This window comes from Xiphophorus maculatus, chromosome 22 (genome assembly GCF_002775205.1).
Source record: "Xiphophorus maculatus strain JP 163 A chromosome 22, X_maculatus-5.0-male, whole genome shotgun sequence".
NCBI classification, from domain to species: Eukaryota; Metazoa; Chordata; class Actinopteri; order Cyprinodontiformes; family Poeciliidae; genus Xiphophorus; species Xiphophorus maculatus.
The window spans coordinates 24190452-24197896 of NC_036464.1; the positions used below are offsets into that span (position 1 = coordinate 24190452).

At 39.7% G+C, this 7445-nt stretch overlaps 1 protein-coding gene across 1 annotated transcript in view; it reads right to left on the reverse strand.

The window, feature by feature from the left end:
* Positions 1-3095, reverse strand: part of LOC102236001 (ras and Rab interactor 2-like) — a 30277-nt gene extending 27182 nt beyond the window's left edge. The window contains exon 1 of the mRNA XM_023327384.1: positions 2877-3095. The gene's annotated coding sequence lies outside the window, so the exon portion shown is untranslated. The remainder of the gene's footprint in view (positions 1-2876) is intronic.
* Between the last annotated feature and the right edge of the window lie 4350 nt (positions 3096-7445).

Consider the following 7445-nt stretch of genomic DNA (forward strand, 5'->3'; position numbering starts at 1 on the left):
GTTTGAAAAGCCCAGCAGTAGTGGCACTATGGCAGTCCACCGTGGTTTTGTGTTAAAAAAAAAAAAGTTAAAAGGTGACTGGAAATTTAATAACATGATTAGGTAATTATATTATTGGAAGACATTGCTGACAATACTTAAAACAAGTGCAGATTCCTAAAAAAAAGCAAATAAAAAATATAACTACTATATTCTATATATTTTTGGCCTAGTCATTTAAGACCAAGCCATTGCATTTGCTTGGTCAATGCAACGAACCGGTATAGTTATTTCTCCGCCATTAACACGCTTGGTTGCATTGATTGATAGTGCTCAGATCTTTCTCCCTGCTCTGATTGGTTGTTTTTGGTCGGAGCAGTGCATTTCTTCAGATGGCATTGATAATTTCACAGATTATCTGTTTCATAAACTGTCACGACATGGCGACAGTTTTAACAAATATGTAAAAAAAAAACAAAAAAAAAACCTTCTTTATAAAAATTACATATTGCAGCAGTAAATAGTTTAACATTTAATTGCAAGATTCAATTTAGTTGGTGAGTTTACTTGCAAAAAATGCGAAAAATAAATCTTTAATGGTTGATTTGTTGCCATAACTACAATCTGATGCTATGGAATCACATTATAACTATGGCTATGATTTGATAGGTTTAATATTTGTGTTTGTTCACAAATACAACTCAGGAAATAATTATCACTGACTAATTTTAAGCTTGACCCATTTAAAAGTGACCTCGTATTGCAAATCCCACCAATTTGTATTGAAAATGCTGAGTGGAGGTGATGTTCCTAACAGGAAGAGGGGGCCCACTATCCTATTCTGCAAAAGGCCCTATAAAAACTTGGAACAGCCATGGTTGCATCCATTTGTCAATCCATCCATTATCTTATGAGTTTATTCCCTGTGGGGTTGCAAGGGGTGCTGTTGCCCATCTCCAGTGGTTAATGGGCAAGAGGCGGGGTACACCCTGGACAGGTCACCAGTCCATCGCAGGCCAGCTGCGGTCACATTTAAAAGTAAAACTAATATAAAAGAAAAATGACCTAAAATGGGCAAATATTTCTTTGCTTAACTAAACATACTTCTGGTACAAAATGTAAGTATTTCTTGTATTAGGTTTCATAACGTCTGCAGCTTGGTGTCGTATTTTTGATTTGCTGGTTATGATTGGTTGTTATTTATCCAGGTAAATGCAGTATCTGCAAAGAATGCTCTGAATGAAAAAGGCCTGTCTGTGTATGACTGGTCGTGTAGTTCACTGGTCGTGTGGTTCTCTTACATTAACTTTATAATGTTACTTTATAAAAGTAACGCCACAGCGCAGGCACAGAGCGAGCACAGAACACGCACTGAGCGAGCGTGCGAGATATAAGCTCACACGCCATACATTATAGTTTGCTCACAAACCTGCACTCACAATCTCACTGCTCACTCGATGCAAAATCTCCAAAAGCCCAACTAGAAATTGACATCATCGTTCACAACTCATTCTGTTTGCCGATTGGTCGGGATGAAATTCAGAGGAATAAAACTCAATGGGAGAAATCCCAGACGCAGCACTGGGAGATGAGAATCGAGTGGAATTGCATAGGAAGGATGCATTCCTTGAACATGATAATAATAAATGTGACTGACTTGATTTACCTGAGAGACACAAAGAAGGTAAACTATCAGGCACGCTTGTGAATTATTAGCGTGGCAAACTCTGCACACCCATTTCTAAGTCCACCTGGTTAATAAACTGAACTTCCTGCTGATCCTCAAATTCCCTGTCCTACCCCTTGACCTATGAAACATCACTTCTCTCTCACTGCTTAAATATCGTCTGAAAACATGTATTTTGAGAGTAGCCCACTCTTTTCAGCTCATTTCCTCTTTGCTTTAATTATTACACTTTTATATTCCAATTGTTGCCATTGTTGTATAATGGTTTTTAACTGTACAGCGACCTTGAGTGTTCAGAACAGTGCATTTTTATGACATGCGTCATTATTATTAGCGTAAAAGTAAGAAATATTAATTCTGGATTATAGGATACAGGGTTTCCCCTAGAAAACCTGTTAAGCTGGTTTCTGTCGTGCTCAGGGCGCTACGACATTCATCCAGCCACCCGCCGTGTTTTTAAGTTCAAAAATGTTTAAAGTTGACAAGAAATTTGAAAATATAATTTAATAGTTATCCATTTTTGAAAGACTGGAAGATAAATACCTAATCACCAACTATAAAGTCTTAAAAAAGGGAAGCAGACAAAAAAAAAACTTATTAACAATGCTAAGCCCGATGGGGGCACAAGTAAAGCCTGGTGGCCCGCCAGGCTTATAATACACTGAGGAAAAACCCTGGTATAGGTGACCTGTTAACATAATCCAGAGAGTTTGTTGCTACCTCTTAGGATTTGAGAGAAATAAACATTTGAAAATGACCCCAAAACACGTTTCTGTATCTCCAGCATGAGGTACTGCGGCATCGGATTCCTTCCAAATAAGTAGTTCTATGATAATAGCGACATACTCTGCAAAATGTAGACGGCTCCGTGCACTTTATGAAAACATATGATGCAGACACCTCACTGGGACAACGTACCAAACAAGGCAGGGGAGTAGCTGCTTCATATTCCAATAGTTATTGCTGGTTTGTGTTGTAAAAAGTGGCACTGAGCGCGGATGATTCCTGTGTTAAATCAGCGCCTCGACCGCGAATGATGCGGTTTTCTTTATCTTTACTTCAACTCGCGGAGCAACAGGTGGTGGCAGAGGACAATCAGCTGCGATACGTGGGACTGGGCCACGGCAAGACACGGCAGCGCAAGAGACAGTAGGATCCAAACCGCAGCAGTTAGTCAACAAGGAGAAAGAACTACGGCAGTCTAACTTACCAACCGAGGAGATCACTGCCGGCCGACCGGAGGAACCTCCACCTCACCGTGGAGGCGAAGCACCACCACATGCCCGTGAATCAATTGTCTCACATTCGTAAAAAGTTTAAAGTTCGTTTAAACTCTGGTTAAACCAAGCGGAACCTCCAAACAGTCTCCCTCCATATTCCCAAAGCGTTGTCGACTCAACTTCACGGATTCTTGTTGTCTCCATGTAAATTTCCGCTACTACGCACGGAACTTCCGCCGTTTTCCAAAATAAACTACTGGCAGAGCGTTGGGGGATCAGTGCTGCGTTCCAGTTGTAGTCAGAACTGGGAAATCCCGACTTTCCCACAGTTGGAAAATCAACTGGAACGCCCTCCGAGGTCGGATTTCCTAGTGGGGAAATTGGGAGCAAGCCCCCCATCACTCTCCCCCAATTAGAACTTGTTGGGCGACTTTCAATTTGAATATGGCAAAAACAGCTGTGAGTAAGGTCAAGCTGTAGTGGGAAACATGTTTATTTTACAAGACACTTGCAAGAGTCTGTCCAAAACCAACGGAAAGCAAAGCTTAAGATGATGTTAGAAAGATCTAGTGTTATGGACATAAACTGCTGCTGTTACCTGTGGTGTGAAGTCAAAGCTCCGAGTTCCGACTTTTGGCATAACTGGAACACTAACCAAGACTAAATACTGATCATTTTTTAGGTAGGCTACACCTGTAACATACTCAGCCAATCACATGGCAGCAACTCAATATACTTAGGTCTCTAGTGGCAGGGAATGTGTGTTGGAATAGTCTTTGCACTTACTTTTTTGTTTTGGACAGTTCTTGTGTTTATGTGTTATAACCAGGAATAGTTTAGCATCTAAAAAGTTCATGTTTCATTTTGTTGTTTTTGTTTGATGAAGCCAGAATATTCAGCTGTTAGTTTTGGGAGTTTTGTTCTGCCAGGATTTACATGACAGCTGATCATGTCAACAACCAGGAAGATTATACAACTAATGTTTTATTATTGTTATTACTTTTCTTTTCTTTTCTTTTTTTTTTTTTAGCAGAATGTGGATAATAGTAGTAGTGCTTTATTTACAGGCTAGAAGAGAAGACAGTAGAATATACAGCAGCAATTGCAGCCAATTTAAATTCAGTTAACTTTTCAGTGACGAGCTCCGTGCTTTTGTTTTGTGAAGGCAGGTGATCTACTTCCGCTTATTTTCAACCCCTTGATGGAGGCAGATTGTTCATACTTTTACAGACTACACAGCAAAACAACAACAAATTTTGGATTAGCTTTCAAATCACGTGTCTTCTTTCAGAGAAATGTTATTGGTTATATTATTGTTTAGTTTTCAGAGTTGTTTTTTTTCCCTTTTCCCCTTTTTATTCCACCTCACAGTAGTGAAAACACGCTAACTGTGGAAACACAGAGCAACAAAGAGAGAAGTATTTGTAGAAGTGGATATGAGACAGACTGAACCTCTTTGAGCACAGATTATAACTGTAGTGCCACTATTTTCAGAGTGACACTACAGTTAATACAGTAATACATAAATAAAACCTTTTATTTTTAAAATACTAAAGTAAAAAAAAAAAAAAGAAACTTTACTAATTACAAGTCAAAGTGTGGTGTTCTGGTTTTGGTTGTCATTCTCTTTTTTTTTTTTTCACTGAATACCAGCTGGCAAACATGAGGGAAGTATGAAATATTACGGCCAACAGCACCACTGAGTGTCCAAAATACCAAAACGCTGATATAAAATACATTACACAACCCAGGTTTATTTGTATAGGGCAGTGCAGCGACACAATAGTTCAAAGTGTATTACATGATGAAAAGTAAAACAAACACATTATGTTATGGTGGGAAAATAAATGTGTTGAAAAGTCAAAAAGAGACTAAAATTAGTGATGCTCCAATTGTCATTAATCAAAGGCAACGCTACACAAATGGGTTTTTAACCTAGATAAAAAATTAAAAAATAGAAACAAACAGTTTTGCAGTTTTTTGTCAGTTTACTCCAGATTAGCGGAGCATAAAATCTGAATGCGGCTTCTCCATGTTTAGTTCTGACTCGGGAAGACACAGAGAAGATTTAAATCCAGAAGACCTGAGTGATCTGGGATGTTGACACAACAACAACAACAGGTCTCTAATGTATTTTTGGTGATTCTATTCAGGAATTTATAAACTAATAAAATTATTTTACAGTATTTTCTCTGACGTGCAGGGAGCCAATGTAAGGACTTTAGAACCTAGTGTTGGTGTGAATATCCGATGCAGCACCGTCTTATATCAGCTGCAGCTGTCAGATCTTTTAGGCAGATCTGTGAAGACAGAAAGCAGTGATCAGTTCAACTGAAGATTAACATTCGGATCAGTTTCTTAATATCTTCTTTTTGCAATGATTTCACTTGATGACTCCAATGCAGGCAACAATTACGAATAGCAAGGATAACTGGCAAGATGTTTCATTGAGACAGATACACAATAGAGTTGAAGGATGTCTTGCAAGGGGAGGTGAGGGGGGGGACACCCAATAGGTGCTGGAACCACATGTGAAGAGGAGGACGATGGTCCTGGGGAGTGTAGGGTGCATCCGCAGCCTGATCGGCTGCTTACTGCAGGAGATGGTTTGTGGAGAGAGATATTTGTTCTGCTGTTTCATTGGATGGTGGACGGCCAGGTGAGCATTGAGTGGGTAAATTAGAAATGGAGTGGCAAGGAGGCCAAAAAAACGAGACGCCAGGACAGATCCATAGAACGGAAGACATGTAAACAATCCAGGAGCCTTCTTCTGGAAGGCTAGCTCTGCAAGGAGGAGAGGACACCAGGGGGAGGTTTACAGAAGAAATGCTTTAGATGGCTACTAAGCTCACTAAAGCATTTCTTTAGCGAGCTTTTTCTTTAGATTTCTCAGGAAATCCACTTCTTTAAATACTTCTCCATGACGAGGTCTGATGAACACCAGCTGGATGCTGCACCTGCCCCCACCCCCCAGAAAAACAAGAGGCCTTCCTCACTTTCCTCCTGCAGAGGAGGAAGTTAAAACAGCCCACGAGTCTGTGGATGCAACAGCTGGGAACTTTAGTTCTTTAGTTTGTGTTCATTGGGTGATAGAAGGCTAACTTTGTAGTTGTTTTTATGTGTTGCCAAAGGTTCAGATCTGAGTCCATCGCTACACACAGATTTTTGGGCCTGATCACTGGTTTCCAGCTGTAATAGCTGAGCTGTGTGCTGACTCTTGATTATTCTTCTTTAGGTAAAACAAAGTATTACTTCAGTTTTGCTTGTATTCAGTTGAAGAAGCTTATGGCACATCCAATCAGTGCTTGATTGATGTGCCATATGGATGGATGGTGACATTGTAATGTAGAGCTGTGTATCATCTACATAGGAATGGTAACTTAACTTATTACCTGTAATAATCTGACTGAGCAGGAGCATGTAGATGTTCTATACCATGGGCCCTAGGATGGAACCATGAGGGACCTGGCATGTGATTTTTGTCACCTCTGATGAAAGACACCTATTCCCACAAAGAAGTCCCTGTTCTTTACTTTGTCGAGTACCGTAGCAGACATTCCCACCCAGTCCTTCAGTTGCTTCAATAATATGTCATGGTCAACAGGCACTGAGGTCCAACAGAGAAACCACTGTGGTTCTTCCAGGGTCCATATTTATGCAAGCACCACTGAACACTTTGACAAGGGCAGCTTCATCTTTCAAACAATGACCAACCAGCAAGTGTTTGGTCAAACAATGCCTTCAGGATAGATGCCTTCAGGCTTCCATTCCCCTAGCCTCATGAATGGAAGGCTACAGATTGACCTGTAACTTTGCAATGATGGTTTGTCCAGATTGTTTGTTTTTAGCAGTGATTTGATAGCTGCCGTTTTCAAAGCATGGGGAGAAACACCTGATATGAGGGATTAGTTCTTATTTGAATTAGATCAGCCGCTGTGGGTAAGATATCAGACAATGCCACATTTCCAAAATTGTGTGAACAATGTCCTGTGGCTTTAAGCACAGGACACTTTTCTATTTGCAATCTAAAAATAGCTTACATCCCAAACATACTTGTTGTTCGTCAGCTGACTGACTTTACGGAGGCATTTAAAATGCGGTTCCCTACTTTGACCACCAGAGGGTACTGTGTTTTGTTGTTGTTTTTATCTTGAAAAGCCTTTCAATTTCATTCTGCAGATTAAGGAAACAAACCATTTACTCTCCACATTCCCATCATTGCTTTCTTTCATCTTTCATTCTGTAATGTCAATGAAAGGTTTTCTCGTTTATCCCTAAAATTGTATGACGTCATTACCCTTTTATCTTTTATGCCATAGTGTGAAATTATTTTTGTAATCCTTTTCCATTTGTCATGTTTGAAGACCAAAAAAAAAAGAAAGAAAAAAAAGCAGCACATCAAATTTAATTGTACAGTGTCTGTGCAGTAAAACGCTAGAAGACCAGATTGTCATAAAAGTTCCCTGCAAATCTTTGCTTGGAGTTTCAGCGACATGTTGTCAGCAGTTCATAGAATAAAAGAATAATGTTCATTTTACTCAAACATACACCTGTAAAAA